Consider the following 6,563-nt stretch of genomic DNA (forward strand, 5'->3'; position numbering starts at 1 on the left):
ATGCTTGCAAGGCTTATAGTGATGTGCATTACTGAGTGGGCCCAGAGATACCTCTCCGACAATCGGAGTGACAAATCCTAATCTCGAAATACGCCAACCCAACAAGTACCTTTGGAAGCACCTGTAGAGCACCTTTATAATCACCCAGTTACGTTGTGACGTTTGGTAGCACACAAAGTGTTCCTCCGGTAAACGGGAGTTGCATAATCTCATAGTCATATGAACATGTATAAGTCATGAAGAAAGCAATAGCAACATACTAAACGATCAAGTGCTAAGCTAACGGAATGGGTCAAGTCAATCACATCATTCTCCTAATGATGTGATCCCGTTAATCAAATGACAACTCATGTCTATGGCTAGGAAACATAACCATCTTTGATCAATGAGCTAGTCAAGTAGAGGCATACTAGTGACACTCTGTTTGTCTATGTATTCACACATGTATCAAGTTTCCGGTTAATACAATTCTAGCATGAATAATAAACATTTATCATGATATAAGGAAATAAATAATAACTTTATTATTGCCTCTAGGGCATATTTCCTTCAATCCCCTCTTTCGTCCTCATCCATCGGTAAATTTACTTGGAGCTATATTTTTATTCACCACAAGATATGTGTTTTGCTTGGAGCATCATTTTATTTTCTTTTGTTTTGATTGATGTTTGAATAAAATACCAAGATCTGAAATTCTTGAATGTTAGAGAGTCTTCACATAGTTGCATAATTATTCGACTACTCGTTGATCTTCACTTATATCTTTCGGAGTAGTTTGTCATTTGCTCTAGTGCCTCACTTATATATTCTTAGAGCATGGCGGTAGTTTTATTTTGAAGAAATAGATGAACTCTCATCCTTCACTTATATTATTTTGAGAGTCTTAAATAGCACGGTAATTTGTTTTGGTTATGAACTTAGTCCTAATATGATGGGCATCCAAGAGGGATATAATAAAAACTTTCATATAAAGTGCATTGAATACTATGAGAAGTTTGATTCTTTATGATTGTTTTGAGATATGAAGATGGTGATATTAGAGTCATGCTAGTTGAGTAGTTGTGAATTTGAGAAATACTTGTTCTAAAGTTTGTGATTTCCGTAGCATGCACGTATGGTGAACCGTTATGTGATGAAGTCGGAGCATGATTTATTTATTGATTGTCCTCCTTATGAGTGGCGGTCAGGGACGAGCGACGGTCTTTTCCTACCAATCTATCCCCCTAGGAGCATGCGCGTAATACTTTGTTTCGATAACTAATAGATTTTTGCAACAAGTATATGAGTTCTTTATGACTAATGTTGAGTCCATGGATTATACGCACTCTCACCCTTCCACCATTGCTAGCCTCTCTAAATACCGCGCACCTTTCGCCGGTATCATACACCCACCATATATCTTCCTCAAAACAGCCACCATACCTACCTATTATGGCATTTTCATAGCCATTCCGAGATATATTGCCATGCAACTTTCCACCGTTCCGTTTATTATGACACGCTCCATCATTGTCATATTGCTTTGCATGATCATGTAGTTGACATTGTATTTGTGGCAAGGCCACCGTTCATAATTCTTTCATACATGTCACTCATGAGTCATTGCACATCCCGGTACACCGCCGGAGGCATTCATATAGAGTCATATTTTGGTCTAGGTATCGAGTTGTAATTCTTGAGTTGTAAGTAAATAAAAGTGTGATGATCATCATTATTAGAGCATTGTCCCAGTGAGGAAAGGATGATGGAGACTATGATTACCCCACAAGTCGGGATGAGACTCCGGACTAAAAAAAGAGAGAGGCCATAAAAAAGGAGAAAAGGCCCCAAATAAAAAAAATAAAAAAATGAGAGAAAAAGAGAGAAGGGACAATGCTACTATCCTTTTACCATACTTGTGCTTCAAGGCAGCACCATAATCTTCATGATAGAGAGTCTCCTATGTTGTCACTTTCATATACTAGTGGGAATTTTACATTATAGAACTTGGCTTGTATATTCCAATGATGGGCATCCTCAAATTGCCCTAGGTCTTCGTGAGCAAGCGAGTTGGATGCACACCCACTTAGTTTCTTTTGTTGAGCTTTCATACACTTATAGCTCTAGTGCATCCGTTGCATGGCAATCCCTACTCACTCACATTGATATCTATTGATGGGCATCTCCATAGCCCGTTGATATGCCTAGTTGATGTGATACTATCTTCTCCTTTTTGTCTTCTCCACAACCACCATTCTATTCCACCTATAGTGCTATGTCCATGGCTCACGCTCATGTATTGCGTGAAGATTGAAAAAGTTTGAGAACATCAAAAGTATGAAACAATTGCTTGGCTTGTCATCGGGGTTGTGCATGATTTAAATATTTTGTGTGATGAAGATAGGGCATAGCCAGACTATATGATTTTATAGGGATAGCTTGCTTTGGCCATGTTATTTTGAGAAGACATGATTGCTTTGCTAGTATGCTTGAAGTATTATTATTTTCATGTCAATATTAAACTTTTGTTTTGAATCTTATGGATCTGAATATTCTTGCCACAATAAAGATTATATTGATAAATATGCTAGGTAGCATTCCACATCAAAAATTCTGTTTTTATCATTTACCTACTCGAGGACGAGCAGGAATTAAGCTTGGGGATGCTGATACGTCTCCAACGTATCTATAATTTTTGATTGTTCCATGCTATTATATTATCTGTTTTGGATGTTTATGGGCTTTATTAAACACTTTTATATTATTTTTGGGACTAACTTATTAACCCAGAGCCCAGTGCCAGTTTCTGTTTTTTCCCTTGTTTCAGTGTTTCGCAGAAAAGGAATATCAAACGGAGTCCAAACGGAATGAAACCTTCGGGAGCGTGATTTTTGGAACGAACGTGATCGAGGAGACTTGGAGTTGAAGTCAGGGAAGCTTCGAGGTGGCCACAAGGCAGGGAGGCGCGCCCCCACCCTCGTGGGCCCCTCGTGGCTCCCCTGACCGACTTCTTTCGCCTATATATATCCATATACCCTAAAACCTTCGAGGAGCAGAATAGATCGGGAGTTCCGCCGCCGCAAGCCTCCGTAGCCACCAAAAACCACTCGGGACCCTGTTCCGGCACCCTGCCGGAGGGGGGAACCCTCACCGGTGGCCATCTTCATCATCCCGGCGCTCTCCATGACGAGGAGGGAGTAGTTCACCCTCGGGGCTGAGGGTATGTACCAGTAGCTATGTGTTTGATCTCTCTCTCTCTCTCGTGTTCTTGAGGTGGTACGATCTTGATGTATCGCGAGCTTTGCTATTATAGTTGGATCTTATGATGTTTCTCCCCCTCTACTCTCTTGTAATGAATTGATTTTTCCCTTTGAAGTTATCTTATCGGATTGAGTCTTTAAGGATTTGAGAACACTTGATGTATGTCTTGCATGTGCGTATCTGTGGTGACAATGGGATATCACGTGATTCACTTGATGTATGTTTTGGTGATCAACTTGCGGGTTCCGTGACCTCGTGAACTTATGCATAGGGGTTGGCACACGTTTTCGTCTTGACTCTCCGGTAGAAACTTTGGGGCACTCTTTGAAGTACTTTGTGTTGGTTTGAATAGATGAATCTGAGATTGTGTGATGCATATCGTATAATCATACCCACGGATACTTGAGGTGACATTGGAGTATCTAGGTGACATTAGGGTTTTGGTTGATTTGTATCTTAAGGTGTTATTCTAGTACGAACTCTATGATAGATTGAACGAAAAGAATAGCTTCGTGTTATTTTATTACAGACTCTTGAATAGATCGATCCGAAAGAATAACTTTGAGGTGGTTTCGTACCCTACCATAATCTCTTTGTTTGTTCTCCGCTATTAGTGACTTTGGAGTGACTCTTTGTTGCATGTTGAGGGATAGTTATATGATCTAATTATGTTATTATCGTTGAGAGAACTTGCACTAGTGAAAGTATGAACCCTAGGCCTTGTTTCCTAGCATTGCAATACCGTTTACACTCACTTTTACCATTAGTTACCTTGCTGTTTTTATATTTTCATATTACAAAAACCTATATCTACCATCCATATTGCACTTGTATCACCATCTCTTCGCCGAACTAGTGCACCTATACAATTTACCATTGTATTGGGTGTGTTGGGGACACAAGAGACTCTTTGTTATTTGGTTGCAGGGTTGTTTGAGAGAGACCATCTTCATCCTACACCTCCTACGGATTGATAAACCTTAGGTCATCCACTTGAGGGAAACTTGCTACTGTCCTACAAACCTCTGCACTTGGAGGCCCAATAACGTCTACAAGAAGAAGGTTGTGTAGTAGACATCAATCACGTGATCACTTAGATGATTAGAGGGATGTCTATCTAAGTGGGAGTTCTTAAGTAATATGATTAATTGAACTTTAATTTATCATGAACTCAGTCCTGGTAGTATTGGCATATCTATGTTGTAGATCAATAGCTCGCGTTTAGCTCCCCTGTTTTATTTTTTATATGTTCCTAGAGAAAACTAAGTTGAAAGATGTTAGTAGCAATGATGCGGATTGGATCCATGATCTGAGGATTATCCTCATTGCTGCACAGAACAATTATGTCCTTGATGCACCGCTAGGTGACAGACCGATTGCAGAAGCAAAAGCAGACGTTATGAACGTTTGGCAAGCTCGATATGATGACTACTTGATAGTTTAGTGCACCATGCTTTACGGCTTAGAATCGGGGCTTCAAAGACGTTTTTGAAACGCCACGGAGCATATGAGATGTTCCAAGAGTTGAAATTAGTATTTCAGACTCAGGCCCATGTCGAAAGGTATGAGACCTTTGACAAATACTTTGCCTACAAGATGGAGGAGAATAGCTCAGCTAGTGAGCATGTGCTCAGAATGTCTGAGTACTACAATCACTTGAATCAAGTGGGAGTTAATCTTCCAGATAAGATAGTGATTGACAGAGTTCTCTAGTCACTATCACCAAGTTACTAGAACTTCATGATGAACTATAATATGCAAGGGATAACGGAAACGATTCCCAAGCTCTTCGTGATGCTGAAATCGACGAAGGTAGAAATCAAGAAAAGCATCAAGTGTTGATGGTTGACAAGACCACTAGTTTCAAGAAAAGGGCAAAGGGAAGAAGGGGAACTTCAAAAAGAATGGCAAGCAAGTTGCTGCTCCCATGAAGAAGCCCAAAGCTAGACCCAAGCCTGAAACTGAGTGCTTCTACTGCAAAGGAAATGGTCACTGGAAGTGGAACTGCCCTAAATACTTGGCGGATAAGAAGGATGGCAAAGTGAACAAAGGTATATTGGATATATATGTTATTGATGTGTACTTTACTAGTGTTTATAGCAACCCCTCGGTATTTGATACTAGTTCAGTTGCTAAGAGTAGTAACTCGAAACGGGAGTTGCAGAATGAACAGAAACTAGTTAAGGGCAAGGTGACGATGTGTGTTGGAAGTAGTTCCAATATTGATATGATCATCATCACACACTCCCTATACTTTTGGGATTAGTGTTGAACCTAAATAAGTGTTATTTGGTGTTTGCGTTGAGCATGAATATGTTTTGATCATGTTTATTGCAATACGGTTATTCATTTAAGTTAGAGAATAATTGTTGTTCTCTTTACATGAATAAAACCTTTTATGGCCATACACCCAATGAAAATGGTTTGTTGGATCTCGGTCGTAGTGATACACATATTCATAATATTGAAGCCAAAAGATGCAAAGTTAATAATGATAGTACAACTTATTTGTGGCACTGCCGTTTAGGTCATATTGGTGTAAAGAGCATGAAGAAACTCCATGCTGATGGGATTTTGGAATCACTTGATGCTTGCGAGCCATGCCTTATGGGCAAGATGACTAAGACTCCGTTCTCCGGAACAATGGAGCGAGCGATTGACTTATTAGAAATAATAAATACTGATGTATGCGATCCGATGAGTGTTGAGGCTCGCGGCGGGTATCGTTATTTTCTGACCTTCACAGATGATTTGAGCAGATATGGGTATATCTACTTGATGAAACATAAGTCTGAAACATTTGAAAAGTTCATATAATTTCAGAGTGGAAGTGGAAAATCATCGTAACAAGAAAATAAAGTTCCTACGACCTGATCGTGGAGGAGAATATTTGAGTTACGAGTTTGGTCTTCATTTGAAACAATGCGGAATAGTTTCGCAACTCACGCCACCTGGAACACCACAGCGTAATGGTGTGTCCGAACATCGTAATCGTACTTTACTAGCTATGGTGCAATCTATGATGTCTCTTATCGATTTACCACTATCATTTTGGGGTTATGCATTAGAGACAGCTGCATTCACGTTAAATAGGGCACCATCTAAATCCATTGAGACGACACCATATGAACTGTGGTTTGGCAAGAAACCAAAGATGTCGTTTCTTAAAGTTTGGGGTTGCGATACTTATGTGAAAAAGTTTCATCCTGATAAACTCAAACCCAAATCGGAGAAATGTGTCTTCATAGGATACCCAAAGGAGACAGCTGGGTACACCTTCTATCGCAGATCTGAAGGCAAGACATTCGTTGCTAAGAATGGAT

Source organism: Aegilops tauschii, chromosome 2 (assembly GCF_002575655.3).
Source record: "Aegilops tauschii subsp. strangulata cultivar AL8/78 chromosome 2, Aet v6.0, whole genome shotgun sequence".
NCBI classification, from domain to species: domain Eukaryota; kingdom Viridiplantae; phylum Streptophyta; class Magnoliopsida; order Poales; family Poaceae; genus Aegilops; species Aegilops tauschii.